Source organism: Urocampus carinirostris, chromosome 11, assembly GCF_059441175.1.
Source record: "Urocampus carinirostris isolate Australia breed hairy pipefish chromosome 11, RoL_Ucar_1.0, whole genome shotgun sequence".
Lineage (NCBI taxonomy): Eukaryota > Metazoa > Chordata > Actinopteri > Syngnathiformes > Syngnathidae > Urocampus > Urocampus carinirostris.
The window spans coordinates 33,875,940-33,888,143 of NC_142359.1; the positions used below are offsets into that span (position 1 = coordinate 33,875,940).

Consider the following 12,204-nt stretch of genomic DNA (forward strand, 5'->3'; position numbering starts at 1 on the left):
GGAACAGACCAATTAGTTTTTTTAATTATTACACATTGAGCAAACTCTCTTGTTACACCAGCAAATCGAGCTACGAGCACAAACCTGGAGGGACTAAAGCTCTTGACTACTGTACGCTCGTCTTGGGATCAAGGGATCCCAGTTCGAATCCCGGCTCGTCCGTGTTACATGTCGAAGTGTCCTTGGGTAAGACACTGAACCCCTAATACCCCCAATAAGCAGGTTAGCGCCTTACATGGCTGCAAGGCCGCTATTGGGAAATGTGAAGCACATTGTAAAGCGCTTTGGGAAGTCATTGACTTGAAAAGCGCTAGAGAAATGCAGATCATTTCATTTCATATTTCAGAAAAATAAGCATAAGTAAAATGTTTTAAGCTTTCTGACATCTCCTTTTATTCCTTAGATCACGGGTTGGGAACCTTTTTAACCCAAACAGCCATAGCTTTAATATTTGATTTGATTTTTTTGAGAGAGCCACACAAAACTCAACAAAACAGACAAACATGCTTTCAAGATAAAGGTTAGTACTCAGAATATTTTATTTCACTTTGTGACATTTGATGATTTCATAAAATCTATGAAATAATAATGATGCCAGAGCCTTTGTCCCATATCAAAATAAATATACCACTTAAAATGTGTCCTTCTCCCGCAGTTACTTATGAGTGTTGAGGCTTATTTAGACCAAAAAACGTCACAAATTACTGCTAACGAGTATACCAACGTATTTACCTTCAAAACAGACAGCGCTGGGCGAGGAGAAGGAATGGTTCCATGTGTATAGCTCCGCCCATTCCTGTTTCTCACCCAATCAAATTGCACTGGGTGCTTTGCTAGAGCGTTTGGGTATTTAAATATTGTTATGTGGCTTTTCATCATAAATTGTCTCATAAATGAACATAGATTCTTTAATTGAAATTTCATATAAAGGATTATTTAGTAATATACAGTCAATGATTATGTTAATAAGACACCTTGAGTGTAAACTGTAGTCAAGACCATACAACCAAACCCCATACTAGCATCTTGACTTATCACATGCCATAAACAACTTAGCATGTATATTATTTGTGGAGTATACTGGTTCACAGTGGCTGCAGACAATTTTTGCAATGATCGCAGCAAGGCTTTAGGGCTAGGACCTTAGCTTGGCCTTTTGGCTGAGAGTAAGTGTCCCGGCTCCTAGGCTTTAAAGCGTATTATGAACTGACCGATAACGGATAATGGATAATGAATAACGAAGATAGATCAATAACCCTTAAAAACCCTAAAACCCCCATTTATGGAGTATGTACTTGATTATCCCCTGGCCAGATGTTCTCACGAAAAGAGCCATGTATGGCTCATGATATGGGCTCCTGCCCTGGATGTTGCTTAATTATACTGAAGCATCAAAGAAGTTAATATCTTACGTTGTAAATCTGATCAGATTTGTTTGTTATTGCAGACCATACATTTGCGGGTCTAGCAACTAGGGCATATGACAAAATCTAAAATAGACAAAACAGCCGAAAGCTCCTTTTTATTCTTTTTTTTTTTCATTTTTCCATTTGATCACATGGTAAGAAATTTTAAAAATATTTTTTATTCTTTAGGCTTTTGGAAGAGATATTCAGAAAGCAATTGTTTTTTTAGCTTTTTCACTTCCTATTCTCTTGTAGGATAGAATGGATGATACCCTGCTTCATCATGTTCCTGGATGAAATGTGAAGAAAAAAAAACATAAGGCTGTATGTTTTTTATTTTACAGCTGTGCAAAAATAAGAAATCAGAAAATGAGTTATTATCCTTTTGTTTTCAAATGATTTTCCAACAGATATTAATTTATTGTGTTGTTTAAAAAAATGTAATCTCTATTTTATTTTAAAGAGGGGGGAAACGATAAAAGATTGACACAAAGTAATCGGCTTTTTTTTTTGTCCAAATATTGTATCCAACAAAAAACAACAATTATTAATGTTCTTTACGACTGATAGAGAAAAAGGGTCTACTTCAAAATCCTTCTTGTGCACAAAGCTCATTGAACACACCTTTGCCGGTCGTTTAAAAGGCAGAAACTCTACTTTACCATTTACATTTTCCGTCTTTTGAGGCCGCTCTTCTCCATACCCCCCTTCCACCGCCGCCTCCCCATCCTCAGGGCAGCACCCCCGCATTATTAAACTTGTATAAGATCATTAGCATACAAAGCAGAAAACGTACAGTGTTGCAGTCATGCATATTTATCTGACGCTGTGACCCTTAGGCGTGCAAAGCATGTCCAGCTATCTATGGCGGGCGCCGGCATTTCGGTCCTTATAAAGTGGAAATTAGTCGAAGCGTGTTTGGTTTGAAGGGGGAGATATTTGTCAGGTCGTGTGAGAGAACGGACACATTTGAAAAGCACAGAGACTTTGCCTCAATCATTACTGTGCTTTGTTTGAAGCACTGCCGGTGTAATATCCACACAAGCGTCTGATAATCAAATACATATTCATCTGCTCGCACACGATACTACAAGTGTCAGCTGTGGTTTGGATGTGCATGAGTGAGAGGGTGGCTGGGAATTCTCTATATGCACAACTGTGCCGTTATTGGGTAAATTTACATGAAAGGAATAATCCGACTTGGATAAAAATTTGTCGTTCCTCAAATAGACGTCAAAGTTGCATTTAACTTTTGATATTAAATAAAAGAGGATTTTATTCATTACACTGTGTATAAAGTGCTCGTTCCCTCCTAGCTCCAATAGAGTTATGCATCACGTGTGTTCTTACAAAGCTTACCAGAAAAGATTGACCCTTTGCACACACATGACCTGACCACATGACGGCGCCAAGCCATAGTAAACAGTACTCTTCGTGGGTGAGGCCAGTAAAAAGGAGACAATATCAAAAAAAGCTATACTGTTCAACACCATTGGCAATGACTAGTCAAACCAATATTGCACACCTGAAAGATGAGATGGCTCACCTTGTCAGAGAGCAAAAATGTGGTATTTAGAGGAACTGAGATTGGCATTAGCAGGCCTACCGATTGACCCATATTCACATATCTAACTAACTCGTCTAGTCTGCATGACTTCAGTGCACACGATTTGTACCATCATACACCAGCGCTAATCTAAAAGCTGATAAAAGTCTGGATGCTTACCAGTTCTTATCAGTGTTGAGCTGAAAAATGCACTGCAACGGCTTGAAATTTCCCCCTTGTACAAAGGCTACTAAAATGACTTTGTACGTACATTTTGGGGAATGTAAGAGAGCATTAAAGCACAGTGCATTTGCACCTTGTATCGCTGGTTTAATCACAATAAAAGCTTCTTGAAATTAAATGATCTGAAATGAAATGATCTGCATTTATTTAGCGCTTTTCAAGTCAATGACTTCCCAAACCGTTTACAATGTTCTCCACATTTCCCAATAGGGGCCTTGTATTGCAGCCATGTAAGACGCTAACCTGCTTATTGGGGGTATTAGGGGTTCAGTGTCTTACCCAAGGACACTTCGACATGTAACACGGACAAGCCGGGATTCGAACTGGGATCCCTTGATCCCAAAACGAGTGTTCTACCTCCTGAGCTACTGCCGCCCCCTTATTTATGAAGTAAGAAATGGCAGCGGTAAGACACTTATGTTACCTACTGTAGTTAGCACTAGTTAACTCTTTGAGTAATTAACCCATAAGCCATCATTTATTGTAGAAATGCTTAAACAATGTAAATTAGTGACAATGAAAATGTTTTGTCATACTGATGTATTACTACTGAATACCTTACAATCTATTCCGTAAAACAAAAGGTGTGAGTGTGTGTGTGAATGGGTAAGAGTTAAGCACATTGTAAAGCGCACTGGGATATCTTAAGTGACTTGAAAAGCGCTAAATAAATACAAACAGTCATCATCATCATCAATACATGAGGCTTTATTGGAGACTAAGTAGGTGTTTCAGTACATAATTTGTCTCTGTACTAAAGTTCTTTGTGGCACCAACAAAGAAAAAAAATATTCTGGATGCGGTAAACTGTGAGCGCAACAATGAGCTGAAGGAGTCAGACAGTATACAGCATAGGTAATTCCAAAAATATGACTAACCCAACCATTTCAATTGACTATCCATGGTTGGATTAAAGCCATAATATGATCAAAGAGCGCATTCACACAGGAATACCGGCAATAGTCCGATTTGAATCCCTGCATGTAAACGTATCCATTGTCTCTTTGCCTGCTGGGAACCAACCACCTCAGTTACCCCACTCCCTTCCCCCTTTTCTTTCTTCTTTTTCAGTTTCCCGCCTGATTAAAAAACCCTCCTTCTATGTTTGCCCAGTAAAAGGTTCTTGATTCTTTGTACTTTCCAGTTAGCTTCTTATAGGGGACAAATTATGGTGTTTTTATTTGATTCAGATTTGGGAGCCCACTACTTAGTTGATGAAAAACAATACTTTATACCAGGATTCGGGAACATTTTTGACCCAAAGAGCCATAAAAGCGAATATATTTTGGTTTTTGGTTTTGGAGGAGAGCCACACCATATAGTTTAAGATGACATTCAACACAACCAGCAAACACGCTTTTCAGATAATAGCTAATTCTTCAGAACATCTTATTTCACTGTGTGACATTTGATGATTTGATGAAATCCATTAAATAATAATGATGCGTGTCCTATATAAAATCAAACACTTAAAATGTGTCTCCCTCACGCAGTTACTTATGTTGAAAGTACATTTTGACCGTCATTTCTTTCATAAGAAATTGTTTCAAAACAATGTGCAAGCAAAGTTCTGTCTCAAGAATGCTACAAAATACTGCAAACAAGGATACCAACGTAGGTACGTCTGGTGCTGATGGCACTAGGGGAGGGGAAAAAGTTCTGGCGCGCTGTCTGAATAGCTCCACCCATTTCTACTGCTCACCCTATCAAATTGCTCAGGGTGCTTTGCTAGAGTTTTTGGAGTATTTACAGTTTGTAGTGATCTATAACCAAAATGGCACCTGTTGGTGAGAACCCTTGAATGTATACCGTAGTTGAGACTGTGTCCTACATACACTAGACCAAACCTTTTACGTTATCAACGTTGTCCCGGCTTCGCACCTGCTACATTTGGCTTTGCATGTACTAAAGCAGTATATATTTACGCATTTTCCATATTGTCCTCATGGAAAGAGCCATATATGGCTCATGAGCCACAGGTTAGCGACCCCTGCTTTATACAGTGCATTATATTTCTTCATCTCAGCCCATTGTTGCTAGGATGATTTCCTGATAGCCAACATCAAAAGGCCATTGGCAACACATCAACCAAAACAAGATCTGAAGGTCAAAGACATGTTGGAAGTACTATTATTTTCCCTCCTCTATTCCTCCCCTCTTCTTACCTCCTGGGAGATTGCTGTTGTGTCTTATGGCTTTTTATTCCTACGTGATGATCGCTGGTTTCATGTAGGAGCAGAAGCCATTAAACACGCAGTGACTGCTCTCCGCCACGGCTGTTTCCCTCACGTTGATTCCCCCCCAGCCCCCAAACTGACCCTAATTAAAAAATACGACTTTCACATTGTTTCATTCTTACTTACATAAATGTTATTCATTCTGTATCAGAACAGGAAATGAGACATTTCGTCAAACAAAAGCAAACCAAAGATAAGATGCCTAAAGGTAAGCATTTATTGATTTATGATTTATTAACCTGAGTTTGTGTTATTTTGTTCAAACTGATTTTATAACTTGTACAGCAAATTGTTCAAAACAACGGTTGTCAGGACCTATATGCTGTCATTTTAAGCCCTTTCACAATAAACTATAGGCATCAAATAGTTATGTAATCAGTTGGTGCAGTGTCAAGGTTTTTTCCTTGTCGACCCTTTGAAAGTAAGTGAACAATAGTATGATTAAGGTAATACAAAAATAATGGAAAAATGTGAATTCATTCAATTTTTTTCATATTTGTAACAGATGTCAATCAAACATGTAGCATTTTAGTTTAGTTGTACTCCAATCAGAATAATTTGTGTATGTAAAAGTAATTCATCCTGCATCCATATCACTGTGTGCTATGGTAAGGGCAGTTAGGTATACAAGAAAAAAAAAAAAAATAGGTATAAGACCATTTTTACACAAATCATACCCTTTTAAGTTACCGGAACTCAAATGGCACCAAATGAAAGGAATGACCCATATCGAATATTCAAATTGGATAGATTACTTTTCATTTTTCTACATACTTTTGATATTTTCTTCAATCTCTCCTTACAATTGCATTTATTCCCTGAAAGCTGCCATTGAGCCGAGTTCACTTCCAACCAATTAGGCGGGAAATTCAAATGACCTCCATCCTGTTGGGTCTGCTTTGGCACGATAGGATTGGGTTTAAACGTCATCTGTCTCTTAGTGTGGCTCTCTCTTTCTCCCAGAGGGGAATTTAAATAAAGCCTAAACATGCTGTTGTTGTATGCCAAACAGCTGAATTATGAATTACTGTACGTTACACAGATTAGACACACGCTTCCAATTGTGTGATATTACCTCTGCACAGACGTAAACTTGGATTAATATTCAAGAGGACATTGCAACAGCTATGCTCTGCTAAGATTTCATGATTTATTCAGCGCTGTGAGTTGTTGTGATCTAATATTCAGCATGTGGGGGGGAAGTTTCTTTCACTTGCATTATCAGTTTAATTTCTATTTCAGGTTGCTGCTCCTACACTGTGTTTCTTACGCGCGAGGGCGTCTGAGAGAATTCCAAAGCACAGTTGAAAAGGGGTTCGTTTTTTTTATTCTAGCCCACCAGAGGTTCTGTGGGGAATCTAAAAGGCGGAAATGCTTGCATTTGCTGAATTATTTTAAAGGGCAGAAAAAGGAGTTTTATTGCAGATGTCCCGCATTGAAGGCGGCCGTGCACCTTCGCCGCTTGTGATGCAACGCTGGCTTACACACCCAAAATGTCAAAAGCAATGTGGGGAATAAGACCAAGAACGTCGCTGGCAAATTAGCTGCGCGGGTCCTCCAGTTACGAATCGAGTTGACACTTTGAATCAAAAGCGTGGAGACCATCAGTGGCAAATAGATGGAATTTTCCAAGAGACAAATGCATAGGCATTTGATGTGTTTGTGTAATGTATCAAGCCCCCTTTAGGTTTTGAATTTGATTGGCCTGTCATAAATAATGCGCTTTTGTGTTCCCTGCTTCACTCGTTCCTGTTTGTAATGTCAGCGCTGTTTAATAAAACATGAACAATGCCTTTCAACCTGGCTTCTATCTCTTGTTTTATTTGTCACTCAAATGTTGCCATTTTTGTCGTTTTTTCACCTCTATGCGTCACATGTTACCAGGCAAATGGTGAACTGGACTTGACAGCTTTTATTGGTCATTCTTACTTTTTGGGGCCATTTCAACATTTCATCTGATTATAAGAGAACTGCATTGGTCCATCTCAGGATATAGTTATGTAACTTTTTTTTATTTATTTTTCTAACCAATCACTTTACACATGACATAGGCCAATTGTGTCCCCTGTTACACTGCATAACAGTAACAGGAGGGCATTTTATGCTTAAGTTAGCCATTACTACTAATGTGATGAGAAAGAAGCTAGCATATGATGATTACTCATAAAGATTTTCAACATGTTTATTAACCATGTTATCAAAATTACCAAAACTATTGGTTCCCAGTCTAAATAAGTGGACCAGAGTGGACCCGTTATGTTTTTCTTTATCAGTAAACCATAATAAAACATTGAGAAGGGTTTATTAAAGATGGTACTTAGTCTTCTTTTCCTTGAATGTTTTCCCTCCAAGAATATTGGAGATTCAAGTAACCAAATCGATAGCCAGCAGATGTTTTCTAGATAACTATTATCGAAGTAACTGAGGGGACAGCTCACCCTAGGATACAACATATTTTAGAGAGTTTAAACGGGAAAAATACCCCAATAATTGAAATTGATGTTAGGTGGGGGATATTGTCATTAAGGCAATACAGAAATGATTAAAAACCATGAATTTATTACTTTTCCCCCTCACTTATACTTGTAACAGAAGTCATTTAAACATGACTGGGGACATTACATTTTAGTGTACTTGTACTACAATTAGAGTAACTTATGTACAATTAATTTATCTCGCAGGGGGCAGTTAAGCATACAAGACATTCAAAAATAAAGTATCCGATTTTTACACAAAATATACGAATTTGCATCACTGGCAGTCAAATTGGACCACATTATAAGAAGCGCAAGCGGGACGCTTTTTTAACTCCTAGTATGACAGCAACTGGGAGCTACATTTCAGTCTGCCTGTCTGTGTGATGACACTTTGATAGGTCCGTTAAAACTACTTCGACTTCTGCATCATTAAACAATAAAGAAGGCTTTAATCAGCGCTACATGATGGCCTACAAAGCGGAGCCGTAAGCCTTGAGAGGATTGTTTGCTCGCCAACGCACACCAACTGGACAGTGTTTGCAGGGGAATCGCCCTGTACGTCTTTTTTTCTCCTTTCTGATGAAATCAGAGGCAATCCAAGAGCAGATTACATGCACCTTCCCTGTCTTTTTTAAAACTCCTCTGTTCAATAATTCTCAGTGATGGGATTCTCATTACCACGCTGGCTCATCTTACCAATTACCCAAAGGCGTGCTCGCATTTTTCGACACACAAGCGGTAATTGGATAATCCCCCAAATTTAAGCAAGCACACAGAATCTGTAATTAAAGCAAAGCAAAGATGGTCAAATATTGACACGGGTGAGGAGAATCTGGATGATTCAACACAAATGCATGATGAGAATTAAAACCATACTGAGTAATTAACTGTCATTTGACAATTGACAATATTTGCAGTCTAAAGCAGTGTTTACCAAACTTTTTGGAGCAGAGGAACACTCTTTTCATTAAAAAGTCTCACCATCCATCAAAAATGTTACAAAAATTGATTAATTAAATTAATGTTCTTTTTTTAAAACCTAAATGATACTGTTGATAAATTGATAAAGGTTGTTTTTTAATATACAATTTGTGGCCACAGTAGCTCAGGAGGTAATACTGGTTATTCATTTTGGTTTTTATAAATGTAATTATTAATTTGACTATATTTTTAACCTGTTTTTGAAGTTTTGCTACATTTTTTTAAAGGAAAATAACAATAAATACTTTTAAAAAGGTCCAATTATCCACAAATGACCATTACCTTTACTATTCATTAAAAGCAGCAACATATGTTCAAGATCTTTACTTTATTTGATGTATTTTTAATGTACCCGGTACTTGGTACAGTTGTAACACCGTGTATCTCTCTGTTTGAGAGACTGTCAAACACTTTTGGAGCTACTTAGCACTCTGCCATTGATGTTTACTTGTAATAGACAAATGAATGTACCTGGTATAATTGTTTAAGAGGATTGGCAAAAAAAGATCATAAATTAAGGAGGGAGAAAGGAAAATGTGTTATGACTGTCTCCCCTTAGTCTTCTAATTCAGGAGCAAGATAAATTGGTTGCCTAGCGACAATATAAGGTCGTTTGATGTTATCCTGCCCACAACAGTCAAGTCAAGTCATGTTTATTTGTATAGCCCTTAATCACAAAGCGTCTCAAAGGGCTGCACAGACCACAGATTATTGCATACCACAGACTATTATTACAAGTCAAGTCACATTTATTTATATAGCCCTCCATCACAAAAATGTCTCAAAGGACTGCACAGGATTACAATTACACAATTACCTGATCTTAAACCAACATGCGGGCAAGGAACAACTCAAAACCTCAGCGTGAGGAAAAAGAGAAACCTTGAGAAGGGACCTCACAAGTGGTAATCCCCCTTTCAGGATGAACAGGGTAAATTAGATTTAGCATTACAGTACACAAACATAGTAAACACTAGGTAACATGTTGAAAATTTGTCCGGAAAGTGCATGACAACAACAACGTCCCCAGTCTGTAAACTAGTCCAGAAAGTCTATGACGGCCACGACGCACCTTCCAATCTCTGCCAGCTGGTCAATGCAGGCGTTGACATGCTTTAGGTCAGACGCTGGTCGGCTAACTCCTCTCAAATCGTCCTTCTCCTTTGTATCACCACCATCTCCTGATCTAAAACCTACATGAGGGCAAGGAAAAAATCAAAAACCTCAATATAAGGAAAATGAAGAAACCTTGAGAAGGGACCGCACATGAGGTAATCCCCCTTCCAGTATGACCAGGCTGCAAAGGATGTTGCAATAACAAATATTAGATCAATAGATAGATAGATAGATAGATAGATAGATAGATAGATAGATAGATAGAGAGAGAGAGAGAGAGAGAGAGAGAGAGAGAGAGAGAGAGAGAGAGAGAGAGAGAGATACTTTATTCATCCCAGTAGGGAAATTCACACTTCCAGCAGTATCCTTGTGTTGAAAATAAAACAATAATAAAGTAAAAGGAATATAATACATAAATACCCAATCTAAAGTGTTGATATAGAGTATTTAGATAGTGCTACATAAAATACACACTGTAATAAGAATATGGTAATATGGTATGCAATGTGGGGGTGTGGTTTAATGTGGGCTTTTACTCTCCCGGGTGGAGTTAAAGAGCTTCATGGCATGAGGAAGAAATTATCTCCTCAATCTGTCCGTGGAACAAGACTGTGACAGCAGTCTGTCGCTGAAGCTGCTCTTCCGTTTGGAGAAGATGATGTGTAGTGGATGTGATGAATTGTCCATGATTGACCACAGCTTTTTCAGTGCCCGTCTCTCAGCTACGGTTGTCAGGCTGTCCAGCTCTGTGCCCACAACAGAGCTCGCTTTCCTCACCAGTTTATTAAGACGAGAAGCATCATTCTTCTTGGCGCTGCCGCATAGAAGAGGGCGCTTGCCACAACAGTCTCATAGAACATTTGTAGGAGCTTTTTGCAGATGTTGAAGGACAGCCCTTCTGAGGAAGTAAAGTCGGCTTTGACCTTTCCTGCATAGAGCTTCTGTGTTGGCAGTCCAGTCTAGTTTATTGTCCAGCTGCAAACCCAGGTATTTGTAGGTCTGGACAAATTCTACACATTCTACACAGATATTGCCAACATAAAATATAGGTCATTAATATGCTATAGAATAAAAGTGTGTTTTAAGCCTAGATTTTAACAGTTCCACTGAGGTTGCAGATCAAATCTCAGGGGGAAGAGCATTCCACAGCACCGGGGCCTGAATGGAGAACACTCTCGAACTTACGGATCTCTTCTTGGCTCTTGGGATCTAAGTAAACCAGCATTTTCAGAGCGAAGCCCCGGACCGGAACGTAGGGCGAAAATAAATCTGAAAGATATGAGGGAGCAAGTCCATGCACAGCAATCACAGCAATACTTTTAGATATTTTGTGGCACCATGAGTATATTTTCAAAATCCGACTTATGTTTTTTTGTTGTCAATGTATTTTCCCCTCACTGTTCAATTGCAATAAGGGATCAGATTGAAAAGATCTGTGTTTATCTTTTACAGTGTGTCATCATAAGCCAAGCCTTGCTTTCTCTTCATAACTTCTCTAGCCTTTAGTGCAACATTTCTGTCAGATCACTCCACCAAAAGTGTGACTCACAGACGTCCCCGTGTGTCAGCCGTGTGCTGAGTTGTGCACATTTGTTCCGTAGCTCACTTAAGAAAAGCTGCCATCGCCACACCACGCCGTGTCCACCTAATGAGACTGAGGCGTCAGCAATCTGCCTGCAATTTCAGTGCTTAGGACTCTTTAATGATATGTTAATGGCTTGGCTGTATTACCTCTCAGCTGCCCAAACAACATTAAAAACCTCGCGGCTGATTAATCCGACATCCACAAAAACATCCAATTAGAGAGAAAATGTTTGACTTGGCTCTTGGTGAACAACATGCTTCTGAGAATGATGGTCAGTAAATTAAACATGACACGATATTGAAGGATGAGAAGGGATTAGTTTTTGTTGGTGTCGTTGTTATACAATAAAGGTACTAGGAAACCGGGTAAGGAAAGTCAAAAGGGCTGAGGAAAGTGTATTATTGAGGAGACAAGACAAGGGAATTATGGGCTCCAGCACCCCTGTGGCCCTACTGAGGATAAGCGGCGCAGATAATGGATGGATGGAAGACAAGGGAATGGCAAAAGAGAATTTTAAAAAATCCTAGATCAAAATTTGGACCATTTGATCACAATCAAACTTGTTGGTATTGTAATGGCATCTGCCTCAATATAAAAATGCCTTCAAGAATGT

General features: G+C 38.8%; 1 protein-coding gene across 1 annotated transcript in view; it reads left to right on the plus strand.

Annotated features, from left to right (window-relative positions):
- LOC148357138 (uncharacterized) overlaps window positions 1-7,231 on the plus strand; it is an 88,008-nt gene extending 80,777 nt beyond the window's left edge. Inside the window, exon 8 of the mRNA XM_088347745.1 lies at window positions 5,584-7,231. The gene's annotated coding sequence lies outside the window, so the exon portion shown is untranslated. The remainder of the gene's footprint in view (window positions 1-5,583) is intronic.
- Window positions 7,232-12,204: the final 4,973 nt, after the last annotated feature.